We start from the raw sequence: 23,265 nt of genomic DNA, 5'->3' as shown, positions 1-23,265 counted from the left end.
GAACGGAACGGAATGGAACGGAAAGGAATGGAATGGAAAGGAATGGAATGGAATGGAACGGATTGGAATGGAATGGAATGGAATGGAATGGAATGGAACGGAATGGAATGGAACGGAATGGAATGCAATGGAATTCAATGGAATGGAATGGAATGGAATGGAATGGAATGGAATCGAATGGAATCGAATTGAATCGAATGGAATCGAATGGAATAGAATGGAATCGAATGGAATGGAATGGAATAGAATGGAATCAACCCGAGTAGAACGGAACGGAACGGAACGGAACGGAACGGAACGGAAAGGAATGGAATGGAATGGAACGGAATTCAATGCAATGGAACGGAATTCAATGGAATGGAACGGAATGGAATGGAATGGAAAGGAATGGAATGGAATGGAACGGAATGGAATGGAACGGAATGGAATGGAATGAAATGGAATGGAATTCAATGGAATGGAATGGAATTCAATGGAATGGAATTCAATGGAATTCAATGGAATGGAATGGAATGGAATGGAATGGAATGGAATTCAATGGAATGGAATGGAATGGAATTCAATGGAATGGAATGGAATGGAATGGAATGGAATTCCATTGAATGGAATGGAATGGAATGGAATGGAATGGAATGGAATGGAATTCGATGGAATGGAATGTAATGGAATGGAATGGAATGGAATGGAATGGAATGGAATTCAATGGAATGGAATGGAATTCGATGGAATGGAATGGAATGGAATGGAATGGAATGGAGTTCAATGGAATGGAATGGAATGGAATGGAATGGAATGTAATCGAATGGAATCGAATGGAATCGAATGGAATGGAATGGAATAGAATGGAATCAATCCGAGTAGAACGGAATGGAACGGAACGGAACGTAACGGAAAGGAATGGAATGGAATGGAATGGAATGGAATGGAACGGAATGGAATGGAACGGAATGGAATGGAATGGAATTCAATGGAATGGAATGGAATGGAATGGAATGGAATGGAATGGAATCGAATTGAATCGAATGGAATCGAATGGAATAGATTGGAATCGAATGGAATGGAATGGAATAGAATGGAATCAACCCGAGTAGAACGGAACGGAACGGAACGGAACGGAACGGAAAGGAGTGGAATGGAATGGAACGGAATTCAATGCAATGGATCGGAATTCAATGGAATGGAACGGAATGGAACGGAACGTAATGGAATGGAATGGAATGGAATGGAATGGAATGGAACGGAATGGAATGGAACGGAATGGAATGGAATGGAATTCAATGGAATGGAATGGAATGGAATGGAATGGAATGGAATCGAATTGAATAGAATGGAATCGAATGGAATAGAATGGAATCGAATGAAATGGAATGGAATAGAATGGAATCAACCCGAGTAGAACGGAACGGAACGCAACGGAACGGAACGGAACGGAACGGAACGGAAAGGAATGGAATGGAATGAACCCGAGTAGAACGGAATGGAATGGAATGGAACGGAATGGAACGGAACGGAACGGAACGGAACGGAACGGAACGGAATTCAATGGAATGGAACGGAATGGAATGGAATTCAATGGAATGGAATGGAATTCAATGGAATGGAATTCAATGGAATACAATGGAATGGAATGGAATGGAATGGAATGGAATGGAATTCAATGGAATGAAATGGAATCGAATGGAATGGAATGGAATGGAATTCAATGGAATGGAATGGAATGGAATTCAATGGAATGGAATGGAATGGAATGGAATGGAATGGAATTCCATGGAATGGAATGGAATGGAATGGAATGGAATGGAATTCCATGGAATGGAATTCAATTGAATTCAATGGAATTCCATGTAATGGAATGGAATGGAATGGAAAGGAATGGAATTCAATGGAATAGAAAGGAATGGAATGGAATCAACACAAGTAGAAAGGAAAGGAACGGAACGGAACGGAACGGAATGGAATGGAATGGAATGAACCCGAGTAGAACGGAATGGAATGGAATGGAATGGAATGGAATGGAATGGAATGGAATGGAATGGAATAGAATGGAATCAACCCGAGTAGAACGGAATGGAACGGAATGGTACGGAATGGAACGGAACGGAACGGAACGGAACGGAGCGGAATTCAATGGAATGGAACGGAATGGAATGGAATTCAATGGAATGGAACGGAATTCAATGGAATGGAATGGAATGGAATGGAATGGAATGGAATCTAATTGAATCGAATGGAATCGAATGGAATAGAATGGAATCGAATGGAATGGAATGGAATAGAATGGAATCAACCCGAGTAGAAGGGAACGGAACGGAACGGAACGGAACGGAACGGAAAGGAATGGAATGGAATGGAATTGAATGGAATGGAACGGAATTCAATGGAATGGAATGGAATGGAATGGAATTCAATGGAATGGAATAGAATCGAATGGAATCGAATGGAATCGAATGGATTCGAATGGAATCGAATGGAATCGAATGGAATGGAATGGAATCAACCCGAGTAGAACGGAAAGGAACGGAATGGAACGGAATGGAATGGAACGGAACGGAACGGAACGGAACAGAATTCAATGGAATGGAACGGAATGGAATGGAATTCAATGGAATGGAACGGAATTCAATGGAATGGAATGGAATGGAATGGAACGGAACGGAACGGAACGGAACGAAACGGAACGGAACGGAACGGAACGGAATGGAATGGAATTCCATGGAATGGAATGGAATGGAATGGAATTCAAAGGAATGGAATGGAATGGAATGGAATTCAATGGAATGGAATGGAATTCAATGGAATGGAATGGAATGGATTGGAATGAAATGGAATGGAATGGAATGGAATCGAATGGAATCGAATGGAATCGAATGGAATGGAATGGAATAGAATGGAATCAACCCGAGTAGAATGGAATGGAATGGAATGGAATGGAATGGAATGGAATGGAATGGAATGGAATGGAATTCGATGGAATGGAATGGAACGGAATGGAATGGAATGAAATGGAATTCCATGGAATGGAATGGAATCGAATGGAATGGAATTCCATGGAATGGAATGGAATCGAATGGAATGGAATGGAATGGAATTCCATGGAATGGAATGGAATTCAATGGAATGGAATGGAATGGAATGGAATGGAATTCAATGGAATGGAATGGAATTCTATGGAATGGAATGGAATGGAATGGAATGGAATGGAATCGAATCGAATTGAATCGAATGGAATCGAATGGAATAGAATGGAATCGAATGGAATGGAATGGAATAGAATGGAATCAACCCGAGTAGAACGGAACGGAACGGAACGGAACGGAACGGAACGGAAAGGGATGGAATGGAATGGAACGGAATTCAATGCAATGGAACGGAATTCAATGGAATGGAACGGAATGGAACGGAATGGAACGGAACGGAATGGAATGGAATGGAATGGAATGGAATGGAACGGAATGGAATGGAACGGAATGGAATGGAATGGAATGGAATTCAATGGAATGGAATTCAATGGAATTCAATGGAATGGAATGGAATGGAATGGAATGGAATGGAATGGAATTCAATGGAATGGAATGGAATGGAATGGAATCGAATGGAATCGAATGGAATCGAATGGAATCGAATGGAATGGAATGGAATAGAATGGAATCAATCCGAGTAGAACGGAACGGAACGGAACGGAACGGAACGGAACGGAAAGGAATGGAATGGAATGGAACGGAATTCAATGCAATGGATCGGAATTCAATGGAATGGAACGGAATGGAACGGAATGGAACGGAACGTAATGGAATGGAATGGAATGGAATGGAATGGAATGGAACGGAATGGAATGGAACGGAATGGAATGGAATGGAATTCAATGGAATGGAATGGAATGGAATGGAATGGAATGGAATCGAATTGAATCGAATGGAATCGAATGGAATAGAATGGAATCGAATGGAATGGAATGGAATAGAATGGAATCAACCCGAGTAGAACGGAACGGAACGGAACGGAACGGAAAGGAACGGAAAGGAATGGAATGGAATGGAACGGAATTCAATGCAATGGAACGGAATTCAATGGAATGGAACGGAATGGAATGGAATGGAAAGGAATGGAATGGAATGGAACGGAATGGAATGGAACGGAATGGAATGGAATGAAATGGAATGGAATTCAATGGAATGGAATGGAATTCAATGGAATGGAATTCAATGGAATACAATGGAATGGAATGGAATGGAATGGAATGGAATGGAATTCAATGGAATGAAATGGAATCGAATGGAATGGAATGGAATGGAATTCAATGGAATGGAATGGAATGGAATTCAATGGAATGGAATGGAATGGAATGGAATGGAATGGAATTCCATGGAATGGAATGGAATGGAATGGAATGGAATGGAATTCCATGGAATGGAATTCAATTGAATTCAATGGAATTCCATGGAATGGAATGGAATGGAATGGAAAGGAATGGAATTCAATGGAATAGAAAGGAATGGAATGGAATCAACACAAGTAGAAAGGAAAGGAACGGAACGGAACGGAACGGAACGGAATGGAATGGAATGAACCCGAGTAGAACGGAATGGAATGGAATGGAATGGAATGGAATGGAATGGAATGGAATGGAATGGAATGGAATAGAATGGAATCAACCCGAGTAGAACGGAATGGAACGGAATGGTACGGAATGGAACGGAACGGAACGGAACGGAACGGAGCGGAATTCAATGGAATGGAACGGAATGGAATGGAATTCAATGGAATGGAACGGAATTCAATGGAATGGAATGGAATGGAATGGAATGGAATGGAATCTAATTGAATCGAATGGAATCGAATGGAATAGAATGGAATCGAATGGAATGGAATGGAATAGAATGGAATCAACCCGAGTAGAAGGGAACGGAACGGAACGGAACGGAACGGAACGGAAAGGAATGGAATGGAATGGAATTGAATGGAATGGAACGGAATTCAATGGAATGGAATGGAATGGAATGGAATTCAATGGAATGGAATGGAATCGAATGGAATCGAATGGAATCGAATGGATTCGAATGGAATCGAATGGAATCGAATGGAATGGAATGGAATCAACCCGAGTAGAACGGAAAGGAACGGAATGGAACGGAATGGAATGGAACGGAACGGAACGGAACGGAACAGTATTCAATGGAATGGAACGGAATGGAATGGAATTCAATGGAATGGAACGGAATTCAATGGAATGGAATGGAATGGAATGGAACGGAACGGAACGGAACGGAACGAAACGGAACGGAACGGAACGGAACGGAATGGAATGGAATTCCATGGAATGGAATGGAATGGAATGGAATTCAAAGGAATGGAATTCAATGGAATGGAATGGAATGGAATGGAATGGAATGGAACGGAATTCAATGGAATGGAATGGAATGGAATGGAATTCAATGGAATGGAATGGAATTCAATGGAATGGAATGGAATGGATTGGAATGGAATGGAATGGAATGGAATGGAATCGAATGGAATCGAATGGAATCGAATGGAATGGAATGGAATAGAATGGAATCAACCCGAGTAGAATGGAATGGAATGGAATGGAATGGAATGGAATGGAATTCAAATGGAATGGAATGGAATGGAATGCAATGGAATGGAATGGAACGGAATTCAATGGAATGGAATGGAATGGAATGGAATTCAATGGAATGGAATGGAATGGAATGGAATCGAATGGAATCGAATGGAATCGAATGGAATCGAATGGAAAGAAATGGAATGGAATGGAATGGAATGGAATAGAATGGAATCAACCCGAGTGGAATGGAACGGAACGGAACGGAACGGAACGGAACGGAATGGAACGGAATGGAATAGCATGGAATCAACCCGAGTAGAACGGAATGGAATGGAATGGAATTGAATGGAACAGAATTCAATGGAATGGAATGGAATGGAATGGAATTCAATGGAATGGAATGGAATGGAATGGAATGGAATGGAGTTCAATGGAATGGAATGGAATGGAATGGAATGGAATGGAATGGAATGGAATCGAATGGAATCGAATGGAATCGAATGGAATCGAATGGAATGGAATGGAATAGAATGGAATCAATCCGAGTAGAACGGAATGGAACGGAACGGAATGGAACGGAAAGGAATGGAATGGAAAGGAATGGAATGGAATGGAACGGATTGGAATGGAATGGAATGGAATGGAATGGAATGGAACGGAATGGAATGGAACGGAATGGAATGCAATGGAATTCAATGGAATGGAATGGAATGGAATGGAATGGAATGGAATGGAATCGAATGGAATCGAATTGAATCGAATGGAATCGAATGGAATAGAATGGAATCGAATGGAATGGAATGGAATAGAATGGAATCAACCCGAGTAGAACGGAACGGAACGGAATGGAACGGAACGGAACGGAAAGGAATGGAATGGAATGGAACGGAATTCAATGCAATGGAACGGAATTCAATGGAATGGAACGGAATGGAATGGAATGGAAAGGAATGGAATGGAATGGAACGGAATGGAATGGAACGGAATGGAATGGAATGAAATGGAATGGAATTCAATGGAATGGAATGGAATTCAATGGAATGGAATTCAATGGAATGGAATGGAATGGAATGGAATGGAATGGAATGGAATGGAATTCAATGGAATGAAATGGAATCGAATGGAATGGAATGGAATGGAATTCAATGGAATGGAATTGAATGGAATGGAACGGAATTCAATGGAATGGAATGGAATGGAACGGAATTCAATGGAATGGAATGGAATGGAATGGAATTCAATGGAATGGAATGGAATCGAATGGAATCGAATGGAATCGAATGGATTCGAATGGAATCGAATGGAATCGAATGGAATGGAATGGAATCAACCCGAGTAGAACGGAAAGGAACGGAATGGAACGGAATGGAATGGAACGGAACGGAACGGAACAGAATTCAATGGAATGGAACGGAATGGAATGGAATTCAATGGAATGGAACGGAATTCAATGGAATGGAATGGAATGGAATGGAACGGAACGGAACGGAACGGAACGAAACGGAACGGAACGGAACGGAACGGAATGGAATGGAATTCAATGGAATGGAATGGAATGGAATGGAATTCAATGGAATGGAATTCAATGGAATGGAATGGAATGGAATGGAATGGAACGGAATTCAATGGAATGGAATGGAATGGAATGGAATTCAATGGAATGGAATGGAATTCAATGGAATGGAATGGAATGGATTGGAATGGAATGGAATGGAATGGAATGGAATCGAATGGAATCGAATGGAATCGAATGGAATGGAATGGAATAGAATGGAATCAACCCGAGTAGAATGGAATGGAATGGAATGGAATGGAATGGAATGGAATTCAAATGGAATGGAATGGAATGGAATGCAATGGAATGGAATGGAACGGAATTCAATGGAATGGAATGGAATGGAATGGAATTCAATGGAATGGAATGGAATGGAATGGAATCGAATGGAATCGAATGGAATCGAATGGAATCGAATGGAATGGAATGGAATGGAATGGAATGGAATGGAATAGAATGGAATCAACCCGAGTGGAATGGAACGGAACGGAACGGAACGGAACGGAACGGAATGGAACGGAATGGAATAGCATGGAATCAACCCGAGTAGAACGGAATGGAATGGAATGGAATTGAATGGAACAGAATTCAATGGAATGGAATGGAATGGAATGGAATTCAATGGAATGGAATGGAGTTCAATGGAATGGAATGGAATGGAATGGAATGGAATGGAATGGAATGGAATCGAATGGAATCGAATGGAATCGAATGGAATCGAATGGAATGGAATGGAATAGAATGGAATCAATCCGAGTAGAACGGAATGGAACGGAACGGAATGGAACGGAAAGGAATGGAATGGAAAGGAATGGAATGGAATGGAACGGATTGGAATGGAATGGAATGGAATGGAATGGAATGGAACGGAATGGAATGGAACGGAATGGAATGCAATGGAATTCAATGGAATGGAATGGAATGGAATGGAATGGAATGGAATCGAATGGAATCGAATTGAATCGAATGGAATCGAATGGAATAGAATGGAATCGAATGGAATGGAATGGAATAGAATGGAATCAACCCGAGTAGAACGGAACGGAACGGAACGGAACGGAACGGAACGGAAAGGAATGGAATGGAATGGAACGGAATTCAATGCAATGGAACGGAATTCAATGGAATGGAACGGAATGGAATGGAATGGAAAGGAATGGAATGGAATGGAACGGAATGGAATGGAACGGAATGGAATGGAATGAAATGGAATGGAATTCAATGGAATGGAATGGAATTCAATGGAATGGAATTCAATGGAATTCAATGGAATGGAATGGAATGGAATGGAATGGAATGGAATTCAATGGAATGGAATGGAATGGAATTCAATGGAATGGAATGGAATGGAATGGAATGGAATTCCATGGAATGGAATGGAATGGAATGGAATGGAATGGAATTCAATGGAATGGAATTCAATGGAATTCAATGGAATTCCATGTAATGGAATGGAATGGAATGAACCCGAGTAGAACGGAATGGAATGGAATGGAATGGAATGGAATGGAATCGAATGGAATGGAATGGAATAGAATGGAAACAACCCGAGTAGAACGGATTGGAACGGAATGGTACGGAATGGAACAGAACGGAACGGAACGGAATGGAGCGGAATTCAATGGAATGGAACGGAATGGAATGGAATTCAATGGAATGGAACGGAATTCAATGGAATGGAATGGAATGGAATGGAATGGAATGGAATCTAATTGAATCGAATGGAATCGAATGGAATAGAATGGAATCGAATGGAATGGAATGGAATAGAATGGAATCAACCCGAGTAGAACGGAAAGGAACGGAATGGAACGGAATGGAACGGAACGGAACGGAACGGAACGGAACAGAATTCAATGGAATGGAACGGAATGGAATGGAATTCAATGGAATGGAATGGAATTCAATGGAATGAAATGGAATCGAATGGAATGGAATGGAATGGAATTCAATGGAATGGAATGGAATGGAATTCAATGGAATGGAATGGAATGGAATGGAATTCCATGGAATGGAATGGAATGGAATGGAATGGAATTCTATGGAATGGAATTCAATGGAATACAATGGAATTCCATGTAATGGAATGGAATGGAATGGAATGGAATGGAATTCAATGGAATAGAATGGAATGGAATGGAATCAACACAAGTAGAAAGGAAAGGAACGGAACGGAACGGAACGGAACGGAATGGAATGGAATGAACCCGAGTAGAACGGAATGGAATGGAATGGAATGGAATGGAATGGAATGGAATGGAATGGAACGGAATGGAATGGAACGGAATGGAATGGAATGGAATTCAATGGAATTCAATGGAATGGAATGGAATGGAATGGAATGGAATGGAATCGAATTGAATCGAATGGAATCGAATGGAATAGAATGGAATGGAATGGAATGGAATGGAATAGAATGGAATCAACCCGAGTAGAACGGAATGGAACGGAATGGAACGGAATGGAATGGAACGGAACGGAACGGAACGGAGCGGAATTCAATGGAATGGAACGGAATGGAATGGAATTCAATGGAATGGAACGGAATTCAATGGAATGGAATGGAATGGAATGGAATGGAATCGAATTGAATCGAATGGAATCGAATGGAATAGAATGGAATCGAATGGTATGGAATGGAATAGAATGGAATCAACCCGAGTAGAACGGAACGGAAGGGAACGGAACGGAACGGAACGGAAAGGAATGGAATGGAATGGAATTGAATGGAATGGAACGGAATTCAATGGAATGGAATGGAATGGAATGGAATTCAATGGAAAGGAATGGAATCGAATGGAATCGAATGGAATCGAATGGATTCGAATGGAATCGAATGGAATCGAATGGAATGGAATGGAATAGAATGGAATCAACCCGAGTAGAATGGAATGGAATGGAATGGAATGGAATGGAATGGAATGGAATGGAATGGAATGGAATGGAATGGAATTCAAATGGAATGGAATGGAATGGAATACAATGGAATGGAATGGAACGGAATTCCATGGAATGGAATGGAATGGAATGGAATTCAATGGAATGGAATGGAATCGAATGGAATCGAATGGAATCGAATGGAATCGAATGGAATGGAATGGAATGGAATGGAATAGAATGGAATCAACCCGAGTGGAAGGGAACGGAACGGAACGGAACGGAACGGAACGGAACGGAACGGAACGGAATGGAATAGAATGGAATCAACCCGAGTAGAACGGAATGGAATGGAATGGAATTGAATGGAACAGAATTCAATGGAATGGAATGGAATGGAATGGAATGGAATGGAGTTCAATGGAATGGAATGGAATGGAATGGAATGGAATGGAATGGAATGGAATCGAATGGAATCGAATGGAATCGAATGGAATCGAATGGAATGGAATGGAATAGAATGGAATCAATCCGAGTAGAACGGAATGGAACGGAACGGAACGGAACGGAAAGGAATGGAATGGAATGGAACGGTACGGAACGGAACGGAACGGAACGGAACGGAATGGAATGGAATTCCATGGAATGGAATGGAATGGAATGGAATTCAATGTAATGGAATTCAATGGAAGGGAATGGAATGGAATGGAATGGAATGGAACGGAATTCAATGGAATGGAATGGAATGGAATGGAATCGAATGGAATCGAATTGAATCGAATGGAATGGAATGGAATGGAATGGAATGGAATGGAATGGAATGGAATTCGATGGAATGGAATGGAATGGAATGGAATGGAATGGAATGGAATTCAATGGAATGGAATGGAATGGAATGGAATGGAATGGAATTCAATGGAATGGAATGGAATGGAATGGAATGGAATCGAAAGGAATCGAATGGAATCGAATGGAATGGAATGGAATAGAATGGAATCAACCCGAGTAGAATGGAATGGAATGGAATGGAATGGAATGGAATGGAATGGAATGGAATTGAATGGAATTCGAATGGAATGGAATGGAATGGAATGGAATGGAATGGAATTGAACGGAATTCAATGGAATGGAATGGAAAGGAATGGAATTCAATGGAATGGAACGGAATTCAATGGAATTCAATGGAATGGAATGGAAAGGAATGGAATGGAATGGAATGGAAAGGAATGGAATTCCATGGAATGGAATGGAATCGAATGGAATGGAATGGAATGGAATTCAATGGAATGGAATGGAATGGAATGGAATTCAATGTAATGGAATTCAATGGAATGGAATGGAATGGAAAGGAATGGAATGGAACGGAATTCAATGGAATGGAATGGAATGGAATGGAATTCAATGGAATGGAATGGAATTCAATGGAATGGAATGGAATGGAATGGAATGGAATGGAATGGAATTCAATTGAATGGAATGGAATGGAATGGAATCGAATGGAATCGAATGGAATCGAATGGAATCGAATGGAATGGAATGTAATAGAATGGAATCAACCCGAGTAGAATGGAATGGAATGGAATGGAATGGAATGGAATGGAATGGAATGGAATGGAATTCGATGGAATGGAATGGAACGGAATGGAATGGAATGGAATGGAATGGAATGGAATGGAATGGAATTCTATGGAATGGAATGGAATGCAATGGAATGGAATGGAATGGAATGAAATGGAATTCCATGGAATGGAATGGAATCGAATGGAATGGAATTCCATGGAATGGAATGGAATCGAATGGAATGGAATGGAATGGAATTCAATGGAATGGAATGGAATTCAATGGAATGGAATGGAATGGAATGGAATGGAATGGAATGGAATGGAATGGAATTCTATGGAATGGAATGGAATTCAATGGAATGGAATGGAATGGAATGGAATGGAATGGAATCGAATCGAATTGAATCGAATGGAAGCGAATGGAATAGAATGGAATCGAATGGAATGGAATGGAATAGAATGGAATCAACCCGAGTAGAACGGAACGGAACGGAACGGAACGGAAAGGAATGGAATGGAATGGAACGGAATTCAATGCAATGGATCGGAATTCAATGGAATGGAAGGGAATGGAACGGAACGTAATGGAATGGAATGGAATGGAATGGAATGGAATGGAAAGGAACGGAATGGAATGGAACGGAATGGAATGGAATGGAATTCAATGGAATGGAATGGAATGGAATGGAATGGAATGGAATGGAATCGAATTGAATAGAATGGAATCGAATGGAATAGAAAGGAATCGAATGGAATGGAATGGAATAGAATGGAATCAACCCGAGTAGAACGGAACGGAACGGAACGGAACGGAACGGAACGGAACGGAACGGAAAGGAATGGAATGGAATGAACCCGAGTAGAACGGAATGGAATGGAATGGAACGGAATGGAACGGAACGGAACGGAACGGAACGGAATTCAATGGAATGGAACGGAATGGAATGGAATTCAATGGAATGGAACGGAATTCAATGGAATGGAATGGAATGGAATGGAACGGTACGGAACGGAACGGAACGGAACGGAACGGAATGGAATGGAATTCCATGGAATGGAATGGAATGGAATGGAATGGAACGGAATTCAATGGAATGGAATGGAATGGAATGGAATCGAATGGAATCGAATGGAATCTAATGGAATCGAATGGAATGGAATGTAATAGAATGGAATCAACCGGAGTAGAATGGAATGGAATGGAATGGAATGGAATGGAATGGAATGGAATGGAATGGAATGGAATGGAATGGAATCGAATGGAATCGAATGGAATCGAATGGAATGGAATGGAATGGAATGGAATGGAATGGAATTCGATGGAATGGAATGGAATGGAATGGAATGGAATGGAATGGAATGGAATGGAATGGAATTCGATGGAATGGAATGGAATGGAATTCAATGGAATGGAATGGAATGGAATGGAATGGAATGGAATCGAAAGGAATCGAATGGAATCGAATGGAATGGAATGGAATAGAATGGAATCAACCCGAGTAGAATGGAATGGAATGGAATGGAATGGAATGGAATGGAATGGAATTCGAATGGAATGGAATGGAATGGAATGGAATGGAATGGAATGGAATTGAACGGAATTCAATGGAATGGAATGGAAAGGAATGGAATTCAATGGAATGGAATGGAATTCAATGGAATTCAATGGAATGGAATGGAATGGAATGGAATGGAATGGAAAGGAATGGAATTCCATGGAATGGAATGGAATCGAATGGAATGGAATGGAATGGAATTCAATGGAATGGAATGGAATTCAATGGAATGGAATGGAATGGAATGGAATGGAATGGAATTCAATGTAATGGAATTCAATGGAATGGAATGGAATGGAAAGGAATGGAATGGAACGGAATTCAATGGAATGGAATGGAATGGAATGGAATTCAATGTAATGGAATGGAATTCCATGGAATGGAATGGAATGGAATGGAATGGAATGGAATGGAATGGAATGGAATGGAATTGAATGGAATGGAATGGAATGGAATGGAATCGAATGGAATCGAATGGAATCGAATGGAATCGAATGGAATGGAATGTAATAGAATGGAATCAACCCGAGTAGAATGGAATGGAATGGAATGGAATGGAATGGAATGGAATGGAATTCGATGGAATGGAATGGAACGGAATGGAATGGAATGGAATGGAATGGAACGGAATGGAATTCTATGGAATGGAATGGAATGGAATGGAATGGAATGGAATGGAATGGAATGAAATGGAATTCCATGGAATGCAATGGAATCGAATGGAATGGAATTCCATGGAATGGAATGGAATCGAATGGAATGGAATGGAATGGAATTCAATGGAATGGAATGGAATTCAATGGAATGGAAAGGAATGGAATGGAATGGAATTCAATGGAATGGAATGGAATTCTATGGAATGGAATGGAATGGAATGGAATGGAATGGAATGGAATCGAATTGAATCGAATGGAATCGAATGGAATCGAATGGAATGGAATGGAATAGAATGGAATCAATCCGAGTAGAACAGAACGGAACGGAACGGAATGGAACGGAACGGAAAGGAATGGAATGGAATGGAACGGAATTCAATGCAATGGATCGGAATTCAATGGAATGGAACGGAATGGAACGGAATGGAACGGAACGTAATGGAATGGAATGGAATGGAATGGAATGGAACGGAATGGAATGGAACGGAATGGAATGGAATGGAATTCAATGGAATGGAATGGAATGGAATGGAATGGAATGGAATGGAATCGAATTGAATCGAATGGAATCGAATGGAATAGAATGGAATCGAATGGAATGGAATGGAATGGAATGGAATTCGATGGAATGGAATGTAATGGAATGGAATGGAATGGAATGGAATGGAATGGAATTCAATGGAATGGAATGGAATTCGATGGAATGGAATGGAATGGAATGGAATGGAATGGAGTTCAATGGAATGGAATGGAATGGAATGGAATGGAATGTAATCGAATGGAATCGAATGGAATCGAATGGAATGGAATGGAATAGAATGGAATCAATCCGAGTAGAACGGAATGGAACGGAACGGAACGTAACGGAAAGGAATGGAATGGAATGGAATGGAATGGAATGGAACGGAATGGAATGGAACGGAATGGAATGGAATTCAATGGAATGGAATGGAATGGAATGGAATGGAATGGAATGGAATGGAATCGAATTGAATCGAATGGAATCGAATGGAATAGATTGGAATCGAATGGAATGGAATGGAATAGAATGGAATCAACCCGAGTAGAACGGAACGGAACGGAACGGAACGGAACGGAAAGGAGTGGAATGGAATGGAACGGAATTCAATGCAATGGATCGGAATTCAATGGAATGGAACGGAATGGAACGGAACGTAATGGAATGGAATGGAATGGAATGGAATGGAATGGAACGGAATGGAATGGAACGGAATGGAATGGAATGGAATTCAATGGAATGGAATGGAATGGAATGGAATGGAATGGAATCGAATTGAATAGAATGGAATCGAATGGAATAGAATGGAATCGAATGAAATGGAATGGAATAGAATGGAATCAACCCGAGTAGAACGGAACGGAACGCAACGGAACGGAACGGAACGGAACGGAACGGAAAGGAATGGAATGGAATGAACCCGAGTAGAACGGAATGGAATGGAATGGAACGGAATGGAACGGAACGGAACGGAACGGAACGGAACGGAACGGAATTCAATGGAATGGAACGGAATGGAATGGAATTCAATGGAATGGAATGGAATTCAATGGAATGGAATGGAATGGAATGGAATGGAATGGAATGGAATGGAATTCAATTGAATGGAATGGAATGGAATGGAATGGAATGGAATCGAATGGAATCGAATGGAATCGAATGGAATGGAATGTAATAGAATGGAATCAACCCGAGTAGAATGGAATGGAATGGAATGGAATGGAATGGAATGGAATGGAATGGAATGGAATGGAATGGAATGGAATGGAATTCTATGGAATGGAATGGAATGGAATGGAATGGAATGGAATGAAATGGAATTCCATGGAATGGAATGGAATCGAATGGAATGGAATTCCATGGAATGGAATGGAATCGAATGGAATGGAATGGAATGGAATTCAATGGAATGGAATGGAATTCCATGGAATGGAATGGAATGGAATGGAATGGAATGGAATTCAATGGAATGGAATGGAATTCAATGGAATTCAATGGAATGGAATGGAATCGAATCGAATCGAATTGAATCGAATGGAATCGAATGGAATAGAATGGAATCGAATGGAATGGAATGGAATAGAATGGAATCAACCCGAGTAGAACGGAACGGAACGGAACGGAACGGAACGGAACGTAAAGGAATGTAATGGAATGGAACGGAATTCAATGGAATGGAACGGAATGGAACGGAATGGAACGGAACGGAATGGAATGGAATGGAATGGAATGGAATGGAATGGAACGGAATGGAATGGAACGGAATGGAATGGAATTCAATGGAATTCAATGGAATGGAATTCAATGGAATTCAATGGAATGGAATGGAATGGAATGGAATGGAATGGAATGGAATTCAATGGAATGGAATGGAATGGAATGGAATCGAATGGAATCGAATGGAATCGAATGGAATCGAATGGAATGGAATGGAATAGAATGGAATCAATCCGAGTAGAACGGAACGGAACGGAACAGAACGGAACGGAACGGAAAGGAATGGAATGGAATGGAACGGAATTCAATGCAATGGATCGGAATTCAATGGAATGGAACGGAATGGAACGGAATGGAACGGAACGTAATGGAATGGAATGGAATGGAATGGAACGGAATGGAATGGAACGGAATGGAATGGAATGGAATTCAATGGAATGGAATGGAATGGAATGGAATGGAATGGAATGGAATGGAATCGAATTGAATCGAATGGAATCGAATGGAATAGAATGGAATCGAATGGAATGGAAAGGAATAGAATGGAATCAACCCGAGTAGAACGGAACGGAACGGAACGGAACGGAACGGAACGGAAAGGAATGGAATGGAATGGAACGGAATTCAGTGCAATGGAACGGAATTCAATGGAATGGAACGGAATGGAATGGAATGGAAAGGAATGGAATGGAATGGAACGGAATGGAATGGAACGGAATGGAATGGAATGAAATGGAATGGAATTCAATGGAATGGAATGGAATTCAATGGAATGGAATTCAATGGAATTCAATGGAATGGAATGGAACGGAATTGAATTCAATGGAATGGAATGGAATCGAATGGAATGGAATGGAATGGAATTCAATTGAATGGAATGGAATGGAATTCAATGGAATGGAATGGAATGGAATGGAATGGAATTCCAAGGAATGGAATGGAATGGAATTGAATTCCATGGAATGGAATGGAATGGAATTCAATGGAATTCAATGGAATGGAATTCAATGGAATTCAATGGAATTCCATGTAATTGAATGGAATGGAATGGAATGGAATGGAATTCAATGGAATAGAATGGAATGGAATGGAATCAACACAAGTAGAAAGGAATGGAACGGAACGGAACGGAACGGAACGGAAGGGAATGGAATGAACCCGAGTAGAAAGGAATGGAATGGAATGGAATGGAATGGAATGGAATGGAATCGAATGGAATGGAATGGAATAGAATGGAATCAACCCGAGTAGAACGGAATGGAACGGAATGGAACGGAATGGAACGGAACGGAACGGAACGGAACGGAATTCAATGGAATGGAACGGAATGGAATGGAACTCAATGGAATGGAACGGAATTCAATGGAATGGAATGGAATGGAATGGAACGGAACGGAACGGAACGGAACGGAACGGAACGGAACGGAACGGAATGGAATGGAATTCAGTGGAATGGAATGGAATGGAATGGAATTCAATGGAATGGAATTCAATGGAATGGAATGGAATGGAATGGAATGGAATGGAACGGAATTCAATGCAATGGATCGGAATTCAATGGAATGGAACGGAATGGAACGGAACGTAATGGAATGGAATGGAATGGAATGGAATGGAACGGAATGGAATGGAACGGAATGGAATGGAATGGAATTCAATGGAATGTAATGGAATGGATTGGAATGGAATGGAATCGAATTGAATAGAATGGAATAGAATGGAATCGAATGGAATGGAATGGAATAGAATGGAATCAACCCGAGTAGAACGGAACGGAATGGTACGGAACCGAACGGAATGGAAAGGAATGGAATGGAATGAACCCGAGTAGAACGGAATGGAATGGAATGGAACGGAATGGAACGGAACGGAACGGAACGGAACGGAATTCAATGGAATGGAACAGAATGGAATGGAATTCAATGGAATGGAACGGAATTCAATGGAATGGAATGGAACGGTACGGAACGGAACGGAACGGAACAGAACGGAATGGAATGGAATTCCATGGAATGGAATGGAATGGAATGGAATTCAATGTAATGGAATTCAATGGAAGGGAATGGAATGGAATGGAATGGAATGGAACGGAATTCAATGGAATGGAATGGAATGGAATGGAATCGAATGGAATCGAATGGAATCGAATGGAATGGAATGGAATGGAATGGAATGGAATTCGATGGAATGGAATGGAATGGAATGGAATGGAATGGAATGGAATTCAATGGAATGGAATGGAATTCGATGGAATGGAATGGAATGGAATTCAATGGAATGGAATGGAATGGAATGGAATGGAATTCAATGGAATGGAATGGAATGGAATGGAATGGAATCGAAAGGAATCGAATGGAATCGAATGGAATGGAATGGAATAGAATGGAATCAACCCGAGTAGAACGGAACGGAACGGAACGGAACGGAACGGTAAGGAATGGAATGGAATGGAACGGAATTCAATGCAATGGAACGGAATTCAATGGAATGGAACGGAATGGAACGGAATGGAACGGAACGTAATGGAATGGAATGGAATGGAATGGAATGGAACGGAATGGAATGGAACGGAATGGAATGGAATGGAATTCAATGGAATGGAATGGAATGGAATGGAATGGAATGGAATGGAATCGAATTGAATCGAATGGAATCGAATGGAATAGAATGGAATCGAATGGAATGGAATGGAATGGAATGGAATGGAATTCGATGGAATGGAATGTAATGGAATGGAATGGAATGGAATGGAATGGAATGGAATTCAATGGAATGGAATGGAATTCGATGGAATGGAATGGAATGGAATGGAATGGAATGGAGTTCAATGGAATGGAATGGAATGGAATGGAATGGAATGTAATCGAATGGAATCGAATGGAATCGAATGGAATGGAATGGAATAGAATGGAATCAATCCGAGTAGAACGGAATGGAACGGAACGGAACGTAACGGAAAGGAATGGAATGGAATGGAATGGAATGGAATGGAACGGAATGGAATGGAACGGAATGGAATGGAATGGAATTCAATGGAATGGAATGGAATGGAATGGAATGGAATGGAATGGAATGGAATCGAATTGAATCGAATGGAATCGAATGGAATAGATTGGAATCGAATGGAATGGAATGGAATAGAATGGAATCAACCCGAGTAGAACGGAACGGAACGGAACGGAACGGAACGGAAAGGAGTGGAATGGAATGGAACGGAATTCAATGCAATGGATCGGAATTCAATGGAATGGAACGGAATGGAACGGAACGTAATGGAATGGAATGGAATGGAATGGAATGGAATGGAACGGAATGGAATGGAACGGAATGGAATGGAATGGAATTCAATGGAATGGAATGGAATGGAATGGAATGGAATGGAATCGAATTGAATAGAATGGAATCGAATGGAATAGAATGGAATCGAATGAAATGGAATGGAATAGAATGGAATCAACCCGAGTAGAACGGAACGGAACGCAACGGAACGGAACGGAACGGAACGGAACGGAAAGGAATGGAATGGAATGAACCCGAGTAGAACGGAATGGAATGGAATGGAACGGAATGGAACGGAACGGAACGGAACGGAACGGAACGGAACGGAATTCAATGGAATGGAACGGAATGGAATGGAATTCAATGGAATGGAATGGAATTCAATGGAATGGAATGGAATGGAATGGAATGGAATGGAATGGAATGGAATTCAATTGAATGGAATGGAATGGAATGGAATGGAATGGAATCGAATGGAATCGAATGGAATCGAATGGAATGGAATGTAATAGAATGGAATCAACCCGAGTAGAATGGAATGGAATGGAATGGAATGGAATGGAATGGAATGGAATGGAATGGAATGGAATGGAATGGAATTCTATGGAATGGAATGGAATGGAATGGAATGGAATGGAATGAAATGGAATTCCATGGAATGGAATGGAATCGAATGGAATGGAATTCCATGGAATGGAATGGAATCGAATGGAATGGAATGGAATGGAATTCAATGGAATGGAATGGAATTCCATGGAATGGAATGGAATGGAATGGAATGGAATGGAATTCAATGGAATGGAATGGAATTCAATGGAATTCAATGGAATGGAATGGAATCGAATCGAATCGAATTGAATCGAATGGAATCGAATGGAATAGAATGGAATCGAATGCAATGGAATGGAATAGAATGGAATCAACCCGAGTAGAACGGAACGGAACGGAACGGAACGGAACGGAACGTAAAGGAATGTAATGGAATGGAACGGAATTCAATGGAATGGAACGGAATGGAACGGAATGGAACGGAACGGAATGGAATGGAATGGAATGGAATGGAATGGAATGGAACGGAATGGAATGGAACGGAATGGAATGGAATTCAATGGAATTCAATGGAATGGAATTCAATGGAATTCAATGGAATGGAATGGAATGGAATGGAATGGAATGGAATGGAATTCAATGGAATGGAATGGAATGGAATGGAATCGAATGGAATCGAATGGAATCGAATGGAATCGAATGGAATGGAATGGAATAGAATGGAATCAATCCGAGTAGAACGGAACGGAACGGAACAGAACGGAACGGAACGGAAAGGAATGGAATGGAATGGAACGGAATTCAATGCAATGGATCGGAATTCAATGGAATGGAACGGAATGGAACGGAATGGAACGGAACGTAATGGAATGGAATGGAATGGAATGGAACGGAATGGAATGGAACGGAATGGATTGGAATGGAATTCAATGGAATGGAATGGAATGGAATGGAATGGAATGGAATGGAATCGAATTGAATCGAATGGAATCGAATGGAATAGAATGGAATCGAATGGAATGGAAAGGAATAGAATGGAATCAACCCGAGTAGAACGGAACGGAACGGAACGGAACGGAACGGAACGGAAAGGAATGGAATGGAATGGAACGGAATTCAGTGCAATGGAACGGAATTCAATGGAATGGAACGGAATGGAATGGAATGGAAAGGAATGGAATGGAATGGAACGGAATGGAATGGAACGGAATGGAATGGAATGAAATGGAATGGAATTCAATGGAATGGAATGGAATTCAATTGAATGGAATTCAATGGAATTCAATGGAATGGAATGGAACGGAATTGAATTCAATGGAATGGAATGGAATCGAATGGAATGGAATGGAATGGAATTCAATTGAATGGAATGGAATGGAATTCAATGGAATGGAATGGAATGGAATGGAATGGAATTCCAAGGAATGGAATGGAATGGAATTGAATTCCATGGAATGGAATGGAATGGAATTCAATGGAATTCAATGGAATGGAATTCAATGGAATTCAATGGAATTCCATGTAATTGAATGGAATGGAATGGAATGGAATGGAATTCAATGGAATAGAATGGAATGGAATGGAATCAACACAAGTAGAAAGGAATGGAACGGAACGGAACGGAACGGAACGGAATGGAATGGAATGAACCCGAGTAGAAAGGAATGGAATGGAATGGAATGGAATGGAATTCAATGGAATGGAATGGAATGGAATGGAATCGAATGGAATCGAATGGAATCGAATGGAATCGATTGGAATGGAATGGAATAGAATGGAATCAATCCGAGTAGAACGGAACGGAACGGAACAGAACGGAACGGAACGGAAAGGAATGGAATGGAATGGAACGGAATTCAATGCAATGGATCGGAATTCAATGGAATGGAACGGAATGGAACGGAATGGAACGGAACGTAATGGAATGGAATGGAATGGAATGGAACGGAATGGAATGGAACGGAATGGAATGGAATGGAATTCAATGGAATGGAATGGAATGGAATGGAATGGAATGGAATGGAATGGAATCGAATTGAATCGAATGGAATCGAATGGAATAGAATGGAATCGAATGGAATGGAAAGGAATAGAATGGAATCAACCCGAGTAGAACGGAACGGAACGGAACGGAACGGAACGGAACGGAAAGGAATGGAATGGAATGGAACGGAATTCAGTGCAATGGAACGGAATTCAATGGAATGGAACGGAATGGAATGGAATGGAAAGGAATGGAATGGAATGGAACGGAATGGAATGGAACGGAATGGAATGGAATGAAATGGAATGGAATTCAATGGAATGGAATGGAATTCAATGGAATGGAATTCAATGGAATTCAATGGAATGGAATGGAACGGAATTGAATTCAATGGAATGGAATGGAATCGAATGGAATGGAATGGAATGGAATTCAATTGAATGGAATGGAATGGAATTCAATGGAATGGAATGGAATGGAATGGAATGGAATTCCAAGGAATGGAATGGAATGGAATTGAATTCCATGGAATGGAATGGAATGGAATTCAATGGAATTCAATGGAATGGAATTCAATGGAATTCAATGGAATTCCATGTAATTGAATGGAATGGAATGGAATGGAATGGAATTCAATGGAATAGAATGGAATGGAATGGAATCAACACAAGTAGAAAGGAATGGAACGGAACGGAACGGAACGGAACGGAATGGAATGGAATGAACCCGAGTAGAAAGGAATGGAATGGAATGGAATGGAATGGAATGGAATGGAATCGAATGGAATGGAATGGAATAGAATGGAATCAACCCGAGTAGAACGGAATGGAACGGAATGGAACGGAATGGAACGGAACGGAACGGAACGGAACGGAATTCAATGGAATGGAACGGAATGGAATGGAACTCAATGGAATGGAACGGAATTCAATGGAATGGAATGGAATGGAATGGAACGGAACGGAACGGAACGGAACGGAACGGAACGGAACGGAACGGAATGGAATGGAATTCAGTGGAATGGAATGGAATGGAATGGAATTCAATGGAATGGAATTCAATGGAATGGAATGGAATGGAATGGAATGGAATGGAACGGAATTCAATGCAATGGATCGGAATTCAATGGAATGGAACGGAATGGAACGGAACGTAATGGAATGGAATGGAATGGAATGGAATGGAACGGAATGGAATGGAACGGAATGGAATGGAATGGAATTCAATGGAATGTAATGGAATGGATTGGAATGGAATGGAATCGAATTGAATAGAATGGAATAGAATGGAATCGAATGGAATGGAATGGAATAGAATGGAATCAACCCGAGTAGAACGGAACGGAATGGTACGGAACCGAACGGAATGGAAAGGAATGGAATGGAATGAACCCGAGTAGAACGGAATGGAATGGAATGGAACGGAATGGAACGGAACGGAACGGAACG

The sequence above is a fragment of the Gorilla gorilla genome, chromosome 18 (assembly GCF_029281585.2).
Source record: "Gorilla gorilla gorilla isolate KB3781 chromosome 18, NHGRI_mGorGor1-v2.1_pri, whole genome shotgun sequence".
Classification (NCBI taxonomy): Eukaryota; Metazoa; Chordata; class Mammalia; order Primates; family Hominidae; genus Gorilla; species Gorilla gorilla.
Note: the sequence above shows the minus strand (reverse complement) of the source record.